This window comes from Prinia subflava, chromosome 5 (genome assembly GCF_021018805.1).
Source record: "Prinia subflava isolate CZ2003 ecotype Zambia chromosome 5, Cam_Psub_1.2, whole genome shotgun sequence".
In the NCBI taxonomy this organism is placed as follows: Eukaryota; Metazoa; Chordata; class Aves; order Passeriformes; family Cisticolidae; genus Prinia; species Prinia subflava.
Window position 1 is genome coordinate 18,032,816 of NC_086251.1, and position 16,897 is coordinate 18,049,712.

Sequence of the window (16,897 nt, forward strand, 5' to 3'; positions counted from 1 at the left end):
TTACTTTGGCCCTGTAGTTTTTAACTGTCAGAGATGATTTCTTTGAGATCTAATTCGTGATTTGCAGGCTTCATTAAGTTTTCGCAAGTAATTTTAAACTTAAATCACCATTGGCAAATCCATCATTTATTGATAGAAACATTAGGACTCTAATGCAGTGTGACTTGTGATGAAACAAGATAGGAAGGGATTAGGGTGGAAAGAAGGGCTCCTTTTTGCCACAAGACTATTTCGTCAGGAGAAAAAAAATCAGAGAGGGAAAAAATTAGTTTTTCTCTCTCCTGTCACTTTGAATGATCCATGAAGAGTTTTTTAAGTTGTTAAAATTATTTTCTAAAACTTCGGTAAGGCAATACAGCTAATCTCAAGAAGAAGTGTAAGGAGTAAACTTTCTTTTTTACAGAGATATAGTAAGGATGGGGTGCAGTAGAACTCCATCCTATGAAAGACAAGGAATAAACAAAAGCATTCCAAAGAAAATAAAACACAACAGAGAAGCCCAGATATTTCATCCCTCACCAAACTGAATCCCATTACTGGGACTTGATCTACTTGAGGACAAGTTGAAACAGCAGAAAGATGATGACTCTATTTTGGTTCATATTTAAGGATTTAGTGTGTAGTTATTCCAAACTTCACCAAGTAGATTGTTTCCAAACCAACAGCATCCAAGCACACTTTTCAGGGGCCTGCATCTATCTGATCCTACCACAAAGAATCCCCTTCATGCTTTGCAGCCCTCTTCCTTCAGTGCATCTTTCCACACAGACAGGAATTTATTTCTTTTTATATCCCAGATCGTGGTTTTGTTCACTGCGCTTTATTTGCCATACCAGTGTTCCCCTTGTCCAGCAATTACTGCTTCTGGCCACCCATTTTGAACGGATGTGCTCAATAAAGCATTTCACACACAAGGGACATCAGTGCAGCTCCCAAAGAAAACACAGCTCCAAAGGAGGTGCAAAGCACTCTTCTCATGAAAGGTGGGTGATGCACAAGCAGAAGTCCCTGCATCTTCTTACCTGTGGCAAAGGGAGGCTGTGCCACAAGAATTAACATTTCCCGCCCACATTAAAAATAAGAAAAAGGGATGAAACAGAGCTAGAACTCCCTACAGCGCAACACTGTGCAACAACATGAAAAATTAGGAATATTTGGTACAATTTAAGAAGAGGATAACAGGGTTGCTCTGTTTGGGAGATGCTCTCTGACTTCATTGAGGTTGTTTCACTCATGAAATGACTGGCCGGCTGCTAAGCCAGATTTTACCTATTTTAGAATAACCACCCTCATCACTTTGAGCTGTGTGGGTATTCCTGTGACTTTCTCATTTATTTTTCATATATAAATAATGAATAAGAATATATGAGAATAAGAATATTAAATAAGCTGACTGTAATGCATTTTAAATAAACCCACTTCTTTTTTTAGCTCTAAATTAAATGCAGAGTAAGCACCTCTCAAATGCTTGTGGCTAAATTTACCACTGGGAACTTAATGGGTGTGCTGATGGAACATTTACATGCACCTGTTTTGGCCATAAAGAGAAAAAACGTGCACATTCAATACATCCAGCTTTACATCCAGCCTCTCCTCTGCCGTGACTGCCAGCTTAATGTGTACAGATGAAGGATTAAATGGGGAAAACTGGAAGGCTTCAACGTCTGGACTTTTTTACACAAACAAACATTTTCAGACACTGTTTAGGCCACCACACAGGAGCTGAGATTTATACAGTTCTGCCATTCACATTTCAATTCTGTTTCAATAAATGCTATTATAAAGTTTTCAGACTAGTAATAAAAAAGCTATTAATGTGTTTCCTCCACGCTAATCAATTCAATATGGGGATTGTGATGTTAACACTACTTTACATTACTGCCTTCATAATTTCTCATTCTTCCAATATATAAAATAAACAAAAGGGTTTTGGATTCCTTATAGATTCATTTTTATCTCAAAGTGAAAAGCTGTGTGAGATTTGTGGCTTCAGACTCATAGCTGGTGATAAGCTTCTCCTTCCTTCTTCTTCTCAAACTAAATATATAAAGAGAGTTTAACAAAATTAATTGCAGCATTCACTGTTCATGAATTTCTATGCTTGTGTAATTCATTTCCTTGCAGATAGTGAAGCAAAAGGGGATTCTCTTGCTGCCAAGGTTACGGGATTCATGAGTCAAGCCTGCTCAGGACTAATGGGGAATAAGTAAAGAATCCCCCTCATCACTCCTTTCACTAGGGGCGAGTTTTTAATCGCTTAAATTTCCTGGGGCCATGGGACTGCATTCTTCAGGACAGAGGGACAGACAGAACAAATGCAGCCAGGAAAATCCTGAACAGCCATTTCTGCCACAGTCTGTGTAATGTCTAGTAAAAAACATTACTCCCAGCTTGGGGACCAATCATATTCATATTCATCTCTAGCAAAGTGTAAAGCCCCTCGCTCAATCCTTTCATCCGCAGCTCCAATCTCCAACCCAGGCACGGTGCAGCAAAGGCAAAACAGGCTGTGCTCCTTGAGAAAAAGGCAGCAGCATAAAGCCTTCCCTTTCTGCCCCCCTAATCCCAGTGCCCAGAGCTGCTGCCTGGAGAGGTCAGCAAAGGGGCTCATCCCTGCCCAGGACCATTAATGCAGCCCGGGTGGGTGAGGTGAAGCCACACAGCACTGCAGGTCAGTCTGGTGCACATCAACAAACTCACTGTCAGGTGCTGAGTACACCTAATGAGAAACAGCTTTATCTGCAGAAAAATACCCACACAGCCACCCTCCCCAGCCCTAAAGCCCTTCCTGCATGTTCTGAGACAATCCAGGTCTGAGGAGAGATACTGGTACATCCAGAAAGCAATGAGCACTTCCTGAGTTTTCCTGGATTTTTAAGTTACAGAGAAGAAGAACAATTTAATTTCCTACTTCATAAAATGCAATCCATCTTTCATTACCCACTCACTTTTATAAAAATCTGCTGAGATAAAAGTCTTGTTTAATTTATTCTTCCATGTCAGCCTGAAATAGATGACCAGTTAAGCTGGCAGCTCCTGATAAAACAAAGGGAGTGTTCCAAACCTACACGCTTAATTACATGAAGACATTTTTGCCCTCCATGCACAACCCTGTTCCAAAGGGAATATGAGAGGCTCTGCCCCGTGGTCACAGGACCAAAGAGGAGAATGTTAAGATTCATTCTCAGCCGGGGAATTCTTCCCTTGTGAAGCAAGCTGCTGCAGTGGGCAGTGCCCTGAAGCACGTCCCACCACTGAGCTGCTGCTCAGGGTCACTCCACCTCAGAGATGACTTGCAAACAGGAGAGGGATTCTGGGCACTCCACATCCCAGATTTTCAGGAACTCTCAAAATTCAAGCCTCCCTGAATTATCTCCAAGCAGGTCAACAAGGGAGAGACACCCAAATCACTCTCAGCTTAAAAACACCTTTTTATTAGGTAGGATGTAGTTAAGTATCTGCCAAATATAATTTTCCCTCAGCATTAATGTTTCTCTTTATCAGACTCCACCAATTTAAAGAGCACCTAAAAATTGCTTAAAAACAACCTTTGTAACAAGTGTCAAATGCTTGCTTTCTTGACTCCACTTAAATCTGTTCAGTCAGAAAAAAAGTTATCAGCTTGCAACCTAAAATTCCCACTGGGAAACTGTTTCAAGGACTGAAGGTGAAGTGATGGGCAAGTCAGAATTGACATGGGGACTTCTCAACGTCCTCTTCTCCTGGAAGGTTAGAGCAACTGGGGCATTGAAGCTTTCAGAGATCACAAACTTGATCCTCTTAATTCACACTATTTAAATTGTGGATTCATGGTGCTAAGCTGAACAAGGCAAACAGTCTTTGAGGAGAAAGAGAATAATTCTGTGACTGAAAAAACATGCTTCAAGTACTGCATCTCATCAGCTCTGTTTCTCAGTCCCTAAATGTGCCACTTTTCAAAAGAAAATCTATATAGAACAGGACTACTCAACACTTCTCTGATAAATTAATCTCCTCAAGAAAAGTTTATATGCAAAAATACTGAGGAAGAGTAATACTGGAATCCTTCAATTTAATATGCCATTAAAAAAAAAGAGATTAATGAGATGTATCAACTCCAAACATAAAAGCTGTGCAATAGATGAGGACTTACCACGTGACCCTTACAGGCTCTACCACTGCATGGCATCCTGCTGAGGCCAGAAAAAGGCTCCACACACAGTCTGTGATTTAAAATATGTTATTTATCTGCACTGAAGCTGCTTCACAAAGACATGTGAAAGAGGTTCACATGGCCACCTCCAAACCTGGCTGTTGGCACCTACCCCATACACAGGACATAGCAGGGACCACACACAGGCAAATTGACACCAGGACACGCCACACATCACTTGAGAGTGTCACTCCAGCCCCACAGGGAAGAATAAATCTGCCCCAGGCACACAGCAAACAGGTTCACTCCAAATGGCAGCTACTGCAGCAGGACACTGCTCAAGACACACCTGGAATGGGTAGGGGAATGCCTTTGGATCAGGAAAGTCTCTCATACCTATTTCTAGATCAAGCAGAGAGTACAGCTGTGCATGTCAGAGCCTGATCCAATTCCTCAAAGAGCTACACAGTAATGATGACAGTTCTGAGGTGTCTGAGGAGTGTGCTAGGAGCTGCCCTGGATCATGAGCAAGGAACTTGAGGAATCCAGAATCCCACTTCTATGGAGTTTGCATGGTCCCACTAATTATGGGAAAGCAAAAATCCAGATTCTCCATTTCACCATACGGAGCACTAGCAGATGAATACAAAAATATAACTGTAACCAATCACAAAATCCAGTAAATGAGCATGTAGAAAAAGGATGTATTAAATCCCCAAAAAGTCCAGCTTGATGTGGAATGAAGGCTCTCTGCTGCCCCCTTAGCCATTTGATATCAAGCATATTCCAGGAATTCCAAGTATTTTTAAAAAGCAATTCCAAGCAATTGACAGTCGAAGACTAACTGGAAAAGCAGTCATTTCAGTAAGTATCACTGAGGCAAAGCTTTAAGTCATGTTCAGTTTTAACTCAAATATTCTCCTTTGGTTTAATCACTTCAAACTTACAGTATGCACCACTGGGCGCATTTTATTATTGGAAAGCTTTTGCCATTATACGCCTTCAACAAATTACCATAAAACCAAAAAAATGAAGTCAAGTGGTTGGGAGATATGCAGATTTCAGATACACTCAATTTGCATAATTTTTGTGAAAAGTGGTGACTAGTTGCAGCAGATGCCCAAAATTAATACCCAGAATGAGACAAAAAGGCTGAAATGGGAGCGTTACCAGATAAATATTTCTGCTCCAGAATCTGTAGTGCCCTGCCAGGCAGTGCTTGGGATGTTGTTTTGCCAGCACAATGATGGAAAGTCCTGAACAAGAAATACCAATATCATACATGACAAGAGAGGACTCTGTCCCACGAGAGGCTGCAGAGTTCTTGAAGACTGGAAGAGAGCAAATACCACTCCTATCTTCACCATGGGCAATCAAGAAGACCCAGGAGCTATGGGCTTGGAATTCTCACCTCCATCCCTGGAAAGGGGATCGAGCAACCGATCCTGGAAACCCTTTCCAAACTCATGAAGGGCAGGAGGATGACTGGGAGCAGTCAGAACGGGTTTACAAAGGGGAAATCACGCTTAACTAACACAACAGTTTTCCAAAATATGGAACCAGCTCTGTGGGTGAGGGGGAGCAGTGGATGTTGTTTCCTTTGCTTTTACACAGCTTTTGAGACCTGTAGCCTGCAGAGAAAGACCTTGGGGAATCTGTGGACATTAAGTTGACCACGAGCCAGAAATGCCCTCTTGTAGCAAACAAGGCCACTGTGAGAGTGGTCCAACATTGCAACAGGTTGCCCAGAGAGACTGTGGAGCCTCCATCTGTTGAGATAGTCAAAACCTAACTGGACACACAGCCCTGGGCAGCCTGCTCTCACTGTTCCTGCTTGAAGAGGACCTTGGACTACTTCATCCCAAGAAGCCACTCCTAAACTAAACAAATCTGCAATTCCATACCCTAGCATGGATGCTGCACAGTCACTGAGAACATGGATGGAAAAGCCAAGTTGCCACAGCAGAGATTAGAATATTAACATCCAGAGGAATCTATATTTCATTAATTACATTTCTTTTGGAAATGTGTGATCTTTCTGCAGCCAACATTCAACCAATTTCTTAGCAGGCAACAGCATCCCACACATTCTGCACCACAAGATTAAAACATTATGTTTGAGAACAAAACTCCCCGACCATTGCAGCTTCCAGGCAGTGGGATCTCCTCCAGCACTGGAACACACCATTCCACATACTCAAGGGAGCATTATTTAGGATCACTAAGTTGGGAAGTAGGAAAGAGATTTAAAAATACTAAAATTAAGGATAATAGCTTCATGAAAGACAACAGGCAGCTCCCACTGGCTTCACTTAGGGCAGGATTTTACCACACACAAAGTGGTGACTTGTGCATTCATTCTCTGCTGACACGTGATACTGCACCATGCAGATGAATTCCTAAAAGGCTTTAAATGGATCTGGCAAAGCTGTGACATCCAGAAGCAGTTTCAGTGCCCTAGTCTCACTCATCACCTCTCACTGCAGCTCTCACACGCAAACTGACACCTCTGTGCACAGAGCTGGAGGAGTGGGAGCAGCAATCCCACTGCTCTCAGTGGCAGCAGTCATTATGGAAGAGCTGCCCCTGCCATCTGTACACAATCGGTGTCACAGGCTGCCCCCGCCAGGCGTCCCCAGAACGCCCAGCCCCGGGAGCCACACCTGCCTGCTCAGTGCTCACCTGCAGGGCTGCCAGCAGCAAGGGCACTCTGCTGACATTTACTGAAATATCAGCCCCACTTCAAGGTATGCAGTACATTCTCCCCATTTTCTTCACAGTCCTCAAAAGAAAAGAATTTTTCCTTCTTTTTTTCCTCCCAAGCTGACTGACCTTGAAAAAACTATTTCTTCTCTTTGTTTGCAGAGATCCAGCTGTTTTTTGTGCCAACTACAATGCATTTCCTATTCACAGAGTAAAAGGTGGACCTGAAAGAAATCTACAGGGCCTTTCCTTGGGCGTGCTTGTGGCATAGAGAGCAATGTCGATTCTCTTCACAGCTCTTAAATATCTCTTCAACTATTTTGATTAATTCAAATCTTGTTGCAACTCCTTTGGTCCTGAATTTTAAAAGCAAAACTAGATGTCTTGTGTGATAAATCTGACAAACATCTGGTTCTTAATCAAAATCTTACATGCTTTGTGACTTTCTGCTTTCATTATATCTCTGGATAAAGACTTTTAGTAGTTCCTCAAATATCTTCAATGATCTTTTGCATCTTTTCCATTTTGCTTCATTTACATAATTTACCAATTTAACATGCAATTCAGTTTGCACTTCAATATGCCCTTCTGGTGACCTCTGAAAAGGTTTCCTAAATGCTGAGGTCAGGACTTTGTTAACAGAGGCAACATTAGCACTGCTGAAGGAGATGACATGTATTGTGCTGCTTTCCTGTGGTTCAGAGGCAAGGTGCAGATGGCAAAAACGTCTGGGACAACAACATCACCCTTGGATTATGGCAGTAAAGCACAAAATGGAGAAAGCAAGAAAATAAAAACATGTATTGTTGTATAATAATTCCATAAGCTATCACAGAAATCAACTCATTAAGAAATTGTATCAAAGACAATTAGTAGCATGAGCAGGGAGTAATTGGTTTTCAACAAGAACAGCCTCTCTGAAAACTCTCTTTTCTCAGGGATGCCTTCTCTGCAATTTAAAGGCATAGAAGAGGGTACACAAAATGACTGCAGTACAATAAAGTGAATTAAGATTGTACCATGGTTAAAACATTTTTTGCACTAGCCTCACTCATTCCTAATGCCCGGACACTGCAGCAGAATTGTTTTATATTACCTTCATCCAAATTATCACAGGCACTGTACATGTCATGTAAGAAATGCGTGAGCTCAGAAAATGTAAAATCAAGCTCTTACTCTGCTCCCCGTCAAGACATATCCCTTTACACAAAATCTACTGTATCTTCCAGCTCAGTCACCTCCTACTGTCAAGGCAGTCAGGGGTTTTGTTGCACATAAATTTAGGGAGCCCAAAATCCCAAACGATTAAAGATTATTAGTTCATATTAAATATGATTCCAGCAAGCAGGTATCAATGACCACGACTGGTAATCACTATTGATTATGCTAGTTTTGTGGAATATATTACAAAAGGTACAATGGCTGGTGTTTAGAAAGTTGGTAAGCCTCCCTCCTTATGCCTGAACTTCTCAGCAAGAATTCAACCCACAAAATTATCAGTGGAAAAGACTACACCACCTTGCAGTGTAGCAATATTTCCAACGAGAAGCCTTGGACGTATCAGGGAGTTTGGGAAATACAAAGTCCCTGAGCACGATTTGTGGCCTCGAAGTCAACACACTCCAGCCTCAAGAGAACCCAGAACTGGTAATGGTTCGAACCAACAACTGATCAACAGATCCCTGTCTCAACTAGTTCAATGCCTCCCACTGCTGAGTTAAATCAAAGGAAGGAGTCGAAGAAACCTCAGCACCAAATTACGCCTAATAAAGTGGTCAGCCTAGCTCACCACTCTTCAACTGCAGCTGACAAACCCAAGACAAGGACTATATGCTATTGGCCTGCTTACAGTCTGATAACACAAAAAGTCATCTTCCCCTCTCTTTTTCTAATATGGAAAAAATGTTAAGCATTTAGTTGACTGTCATTTTCTAATGTTGCCTGATATACATTATGACACATCAAAAATGTTCATAGAATGAATAAAAAATGTGCTGTCTGCTTCAATATACTACCTCAGTCATCCCTCAGCATTTCATGTTGCCTGTATTTAAATGCCCAAAGCTGCCTTAATTATTTATTTTATCACCTTTCTAAACCATTCTTTTCACCTTCTGCTATTCTTTGCTTTGCCAAATAAAATTGTATAAAAACAGTGCCAGCAGTTTGAAGAGATGCAAGCTGGGGTCAGTCACCAGCTAAAGCTGATGTTGATGCTTTTACAATTTATAGAATTGTATAAAGCCAGTGCCAGCAGTTAGAAGAGATGCAAGCTGGGGTCAGTCACAGCTAAAGCTGATGTTGATGAGGTGTGTGTAACCCAGTGCCGCTCACTTCACCTCTGTCAGTACTCAACACTGGCATGCACTCAGTTCCAGATCCACCCAGAAGCTGAAATGGCTCCTTATGTGACCACATCTGAGTCAAAACTGAGTAAGAACCTGAGTAAAAACCCATCTTGTGGAACAGTAAGGTCCCATTCCATCCATTCAGACATGAGAGCACTACACATTCCACAGGACTCACTGCACCCTCAGGACCTGGCCTTGAACATCACTTCTGCCAGGCGGCAGAAGCAGAGCTGAACTACTCACCTCTAAGGGAGGGATGAAAAGCACACAGATGTGCAAAGTATTTAAAAACCACCACTACTGTATGCCAGAGTCTTCCTTGGGAGGGGCTGCTTGATGATCTGCACCACTCACATTTTGTCTGTTATGAAACCTGTGACTTGAGGTGTGGGAAACAGATCATTGTAGAAGTGCTCCACAACAAAGACATAAATTGACACACTCTTGAGATCGTGAGTTAACCTGTAATTAGGGATTGCAAACTAAGAAGAGGGAGGCCCAATTACATCTCTTCCTGCTGTAGACTGATACATTACCAAATATTTATCAGGAAACCCTCAGACAGATTTAGTGATGTCAGGAAGTAAAAGATAGATCTGGCTGGCTTTAAGTCAAGCACAATTGCAGCAGCAGCAGCTGTGTCCAATTCATTCATACAGATAGGGGAATTAATATCCCAGTCAGGCAGGTGGAGGTTAGAACTGGATTTCTCCTGAGAAAAAAGCACTATTCCTGTGCGTGGGACACCATGGAAAATACTGAACTGACTGCATTATGAGCAAAAATCCATACTGCTGAGGATGAGACACCCTTCATCCCCATTTCTGAACTCAGCCAAAGTCAGAAGACAGGAGGCAAAAAGAGCTGGCAGGCTGCTGCATTATCTGATCTTTACAAAGGGTATTTGTGTTAGGCACGGAGCTTAATTTAGGAGAGTTTGATTTTCCCTTCCCTGCACCCATTCCCCTGCTAACATTTTATTCAAGGAATCAATTAGGCCTTGATCAACCACTGATCGAGAGTTCCCAATGGGGAGCCCTAATGCATTTTATCTGCAGCTATTGTTCCTAAATACACCTATTTCTGAGCATGCACTTAATTCTTTTCATCAATACTGTGCTATCCTTCAACAAGCCTGTTAATAACATTTTGGAAGTGCACTTTCAGTGAAATCCGACTTAGACAAATGAATTAGTGAAACTACCGGGATTTCCTTTGGCCTGTTTGTCTTTTTCAGCTGCACAGGCAAACAGATTCCATGCCCCTCATCTCCTCCTGACTAAAAAGGTTAAAGTGATGTGTTGGAGTTCAAGATACTAAATGGAAAGTTGTTCAGAACAAATGGAAAAAGCTAACCAATAATGCTTTACAGCAAACATTCATTATTTTTTACTAAATTCCTTATGGAATGAAAGATGTGATGCCTCTTTACACACTCCAGAATTCTTGGCTGTCATTAGCATTTTCCTATCAATATTTCTTTTACAGACCCATAAGGTGCAGATCAACAAGACTTGAGCATATGATTAAATCAGTCACATGGGTTCGAGCATGCACTTAGGTTATGTGCTGAACAGGGAGAGATTTAAACCTATGCCTGACTGCTTTGCTGAAAAGAAGCCAAAGTAAATTGGCTATAATTAAATTCTTTTGATGAAATTTCTGCAACTCCCTATTGTGGGACACCAGTACCGAAATGCTAATAAACTAGTTAAAATTAAGCTTATTACCAAGTAAAATTAACCACAGAGACACTTCTGTCTTTTCTTATTTTATATAACATTATTTTGCATTAGAGAAATGAGATACTTGACCTGAGCTAAAACATCTGACTCACAGAGCAGTAATTGCAGTGCATCCCCATGCAGGAGGCAATCTATAGATTCCTCCACATCTGCCTGCACTGCTGCTTCTGTTGATCCTCAGAAACAGCTTTTAGCTATGTCAGCACTCACTGCAAAACCCAAATTCCAGAGCACTGCCAGAGAGCACCTATATGCCAGGAACTGCCTGATGGGTGGACTTGATAATTTTAAAAGTCTTTTACAAACCAACCTGTCTTGGGTTATGTAATCAAAAAAAAGTGTATTCTATTTCATCTGTTGAAATCAGCTGGGGAGATGTTTTTTCTCCTTTATCTCTTGTAACTCCAGGGGGGAGGGGGATGGAGGCCTTCTGTCAATGGGCCAGCAGCTAAAACCAGGGGAGCAATGTTCCTTATCTCTTCCATGACCCATGCTCCCTCCAGGGGGATATCTGCTGTTAATGAGCCATTAAGGCTCACCAATGACTGATAAAATTAAATCATTCCATGGTGAGATGCTCCACCCAGTGGGAGGAGCCCAGCATTCCTACCTGGATAAAACCTGAGATTCAGAACCTGAGCATCAGAACAGCAGAGCATCCTCTTCTCCACTGGATTCTCAGAGGAAGACCGGACTCATCTCACCACCACTGAACCTGTCTACAGGATCATCTCTGCTCCAACAGAACCACATCTGTCACTCCAAGAGGACTTATTTGGACTGCTGCCAACACCCTGGCCAAGAAGGTGTCAGGTCGTATTCCTGACTCCGCCAGGGTTTTCTAGGACTTTTCATTGTTTGCTTGCTTGTTTTTTTTTTTTTGTGCTACTGCATTTGTATTTTTAATATTCCTACTAAAGAACTGTTACTCCTATTCCCATATTTTTGCCTGAAAGCTCCTAATTGCAAAATTGTAATAATTTGGAGGGAGGGGGTTTTACATTCTCCATTCCAAAGGAAACTCCAGTTTTCCCTGACAGATACCTGTCTTTCCAAACCAAGACACAACCAAATGGAACTCTAACTGGAAAATAAAGCATTAACACACAGTCTGCTCAGAAACCATTGCATACATATGCCAGGACTTGCACATCCTCACAGAAATACCAGAGAGAGTTCAAATTGTCCTTGTCCTCTAGACAGCTTTCTCTGCATGCTGATCAGTGCACACTATCCACACAGAGTCTGTCCTGACATCATCCCAGCCCTGCACAGCAGCAGGAACAGCCCTGTTCACAGTGGTGAAGGAGGATACAGGCACCCAATAATTCTACCACCACTTCAGAGTTCCAGCAGTAAGAAGGGGATGGTGCAGGCACAGTCAAATGCTGATGGAGAAACATTGCTAGATTAGGGCCATCGGACTGAACAGTGGTGCAGTGACCACTCCGCCAGTTTTGCAGGATTGTCCACAGCCTGTTGTTTTCCTATAACATAAGAGCATCTCTAAACTGCGTGCAGTTTGGGTGATCTTGTCTCTTCACTTTAGGCTCTATTTCTCCACTTTCAGCATCGTTAACATGCCCTGTGAATGTGTTTTGGACAGCCCTGTGGGCTGTGCTGACTGGGAACATGAGGCACTTCATTACCTGAGGAGACATTTCTACATTTCTGCTGCACTGTCAAAGGCAAACATGGAAAACTTTTAAGCTCTCTTGACAGAAACTCAATGAGAACAAGTTTCTGCAGTAGCCTTGAACTTAACTTTCTATATGAATAATTCCATCATTTTTTGTGACTCCCTCCCTCACACCAGCGAGCAGCTCAGCAGGATCAGATCATTTCTGTGAGCAACTGCACATGAGTGCAGCAGGTGGAAGAGATTCCGGTTTCCCATTTTCTAAAGCCAAATGTGTAAGAGGTTGTGAGGACTGAACTGTATTTGAAATCATATTCACAAAATTCCAACCTGCTGTCTTTGTATAGGACAAGGCAAAATATCAATCAGACATTAAAACAGTTTTAAATTTCTTTTCAAAACAAAGCAAGAACTGCATCAATCTACAGAATATATTTTTTATAAGATAGCAGCAGAAGCTATTTTGGAGCAGCATGGAAAACAAGAATATTTTCACACATTTCACAAAAAACAGAAGTAGCCATTATTTTTCAATCCTCTGTGGGCTATTCTGTGGGCCATTTTCAACACAGCTAAGCAGGCATGGAATTTAGGCTGTAATTTTCACAGGGACCCAGGCGAGTTAATGGCCTAATCTTTATTGAAAATCTCATCTGAACTTCAAGTTGCCAACAGCAGTAACTGCTCCTATAATCAAATATCATAGTCAGTGATTCTTCAATGCTTTTGTTCTTTCCTGACTTACATTACCTATGTTGCATGTTATGTTTGACATTTAAAAATAAGAAAAAAACCAAAAACCCAACAACTTAAGCCTCTCCCTTCCCCCTCTCCCCAAACCAAAAGCTAACTCCACCTTATGGTAGTTTAGTTATGTTCTTTGATTTGTAGACATTACATAGCTCTCCCTGTAAATCATATAAAATGCAGACAACTACTGAAAAAAAATCACCTATTACAGCTGCAAAAAAGTAAATATAGACGTTTCTTTTTCTATGCTTCCAGGAGAATCATCACAGTAGAAATAAATACAGATGCTAAAACCAGGAGGATTATACAAGTTAGAACAGGTACAAGACTGCGCATTTTATTAGCATAATTTACATTCTAGCAGGATCCAATCTGGTTCTGAGAAATATGAGTATCCAACTTCTGACAGGATAGGGCTCTGCTGCTTTCTTCTTATCACAACAAAATTAAGGTTAACCCTCTCAGTACTCCATGGATCTGTTATAAATACACAGAAAAACCTCATATTGAAATGTCAAATGTATAAAAAGGCCAAATGCTGCTCTGTATTGATGGAATCAAAACCTAAAGAGAATATTCTGCCCGTAGACAGGTAGCCATGCACGTAACCATCCACATGACTCCAGAAATGTCACTGGAGTTTGGACTGCTTCAAATGGGGGCATAAATGTAGCCTGACAAAATACTGCACTCAAGAGTGGTAACAACCTGCCTTAGTTCTCACAGTCACACCAACTCCATTCAATGCCCAGTCCTTGGGCTGGTACTTCTGACTTCAAAATTTAAACGCCACACTCTAGGGACTTTTATATGAATGTGTGCAAATGCCAGCTGGAGTTTCCAGACCCCTCAGGCGCTCACACTGAGCTGAAGACAGCCTATGAACCAGTCCCTCTGCTGCTTTGAGAACAGCCAGGACAAAATAAAAGGCTATAGGTTTTTCCTGACAACCATCCTGTAGGAATGCATTTCATCACAGCCCATATTCACTTCTGCAGAAGTCACAAGATTCATATTTTGCAACACAACAAGCCAGGACAGTTGGAGGAATAGTGAACAAGGTGTGAGCTCAGGCCCTGCCAAGGAGATCTGCAATGCAGTTCCAAGAGACAAGGCACTTTTCCTTCTCACACTGGATAGCCAGCTCAGAGAAAGAGTCTTGAACTTCAGGACAGCATTTCTCTCATGAGATCAAGATGAACCTTTATCCATCAAGAAAAGAAAAGATGACATCCTAGGGCATAAGATCAAGCTGGCTGCTTAAAAGCTCAGAAAAGACCAAGTCACTAGAATGAGAGGCAGATGCGATTTTTGGGCTTCTCCCAAGCTGATGAATGAGAACAGGTCATTTGAGGCTGTTGCGAGTCCTAGCTCACCTCCACAGCTGCACACCCTTCCACAGTAAGGGAATAAAAGCCCTGTACCAAAACACTGTGAATGGCTGTAAAGAACTTTTGCCATGATGCTTTTTAGTCACTAACACAGCACTAAAGCAGCAGTGCCAGCACTGGACACAGAGACTGCTTCAGTGCCTGGAGCCCATGCACTGTGTCCACACACACAGGTGTACACCCACCCTGTGGCTCAAAGTGATCATCTGCAGAGTCTTTTTCTCCTGCACACCAAATTAACCTTATTTTCTTCTGATTTTCCAAGGATCTACATTAACTGAGTTACTGTGGTGGACTCGTCTGGGTTCGTTATTTCCCCATACACGTGGCAATATTGTTTCTCAGGAAGGCCAGCATACAAACTCTAAACATGCTGTATGAAAATATTAGTTTTAGGCTGCTGCTGGTTTATTTATTCTGCAGTAGGCAGGACTGCAAGTGTAACACAAACTATTGATTTCCTCAGTATAAGATTTAAAGTCATACAGGAACATTAAGAGCCTCAAATTTGATCATCTGCAATACCCAGACTACAGCAATTTGTTAACTCAGTAAAAGTGCACTTGAACTGGAGCTCATATTTTAGAGTCTGTTTTGATCTTACAGACAACTGCAGGGTACTAGCTCCTGCAGCATGTGAGTCAAAGGAAAGTTAATTTCCTGATCTCTTTATTAAGAATCAATAAAAACCACTGCAAACTGACGGGCTGAAGGAAGGAGGGAATCCTTTCTTCCTTTCTGATACTTTTTCACGGTTTTTGCCTCTGAAGAGTGAGGACGAACATTCTCTGTGACACACCTGTCACACACTAACAGCACTGACTGCTTTATGAATAAAAATCCTTCACTGGTTTCTTTCCTTTCCTCCATTCCCACACATATACTGATCTATCAGCCTCAGTACCAGCCAACAACAGGAGCTCTACCAGATGACAACTTGGAACATAAGAAACATTTATTTTATCAACCTAATCCAAAACATTTTCATGTATTTCTTCTGTGTTCAGGACAGGTCTTTATTTTAGGTCTGCTATTATTTTAGAAACTACTATAATTACTCTTTGTAAGATCTAAGCAGAGGATCTCTTTCCTTTCCCAAACTGAATCCAGGTCATCTCCATAATCCCTTTTCATGACAGCTCCCTTCCACCTTTCTTGCACCTCTAATATTTTCTGTAACCAAAACTGAACATTATATTCAGAGTGAGGCAAATGTGTTATACAATGACACAATAATATTTCTAACTGATCTTCTTTCTAAATATAACCAAGTGCTGTGTTTGGGTTTTGGAGGCCCATTGCATATTAAGTAGATGCCTTCACTCCTGTATGATGTGTAGATATTTCTGCCAAGAGCTGACAAATAATTCAGAATCCAGTAATGCATGCAGTAATTTTAAATTGTCCCTTCTACTGTAATTACCTGGCAAGTTAATTCCATGCTCCAACTACAGAACCAAGCTCTTTTAAGTCCTTCAGAAGTGCACCTGACAATCACTCACTTATATGACTAATATATAATCAATATGACTAATATATAATCACTCCTAGCTAATATATTACTAATTATATTAATAATTTATTTATTAATGAACACAGTGTTGTTTGCATTGTTTGTTTGTTTTGCTATTGCCTTTCCATTCCTAAAGAAAGTGTTTAGGACATGTACCACTCATATATCTGATGAATGTTAATTTGTGGTAAAATTTTGCCACCTTTCCTGTGATTATTAAGTTCCCTCAGTCTTCAATTGTACAGGATTTTTGATTTAATAAGTAGGTGGCACACAATTATGGCCTTGTTTTCATTTATTCATGCAAGATTTTTTTAAAGAAAAGGATGAAGATAATTCAGACAGGCAATACTGCCCTTGCAGCTGAAGGAACAATGGTCAAACACAAGTAAAATGTGAAAAGACAAACAAAAGCTGTGTTTATTGAACTTTTATGCATTTACTCTGGCTTTCCACTAGGCTCTAAGTACACATGGGCTGCAAGGAGCAATGTGGAAAGATAATGCATTTTATGCCTTTGCCTGTGCTGAGGACACTTTCTTTTTAACAACATCAATGTGGCTCTTAAACCATACACAAATATTAAAAAATCCTACTCACTCTGATGGGTATCTCTCCCCACATGCTCTCAGTAAGGTTTTTTGGCTTCTTTGCTTTTTTTGTGAGGTGTTTT

At 41.3% G+C, this 16,897-nt stretch overlaps 1 protein-coding gene across 9 annotated transcripts in view; it reads right to left on the reverse strand.

The window, feature by feature from the left end:
* TSPAN4 (tetraspanin 4) overlaps positions 1 to 16,897 on the reverse strand; it is a 415,251-nt gene that overhangs the window by 32,113 nt on the left and 366,241 nt on the right. The window lies entirely within an intron of this gene.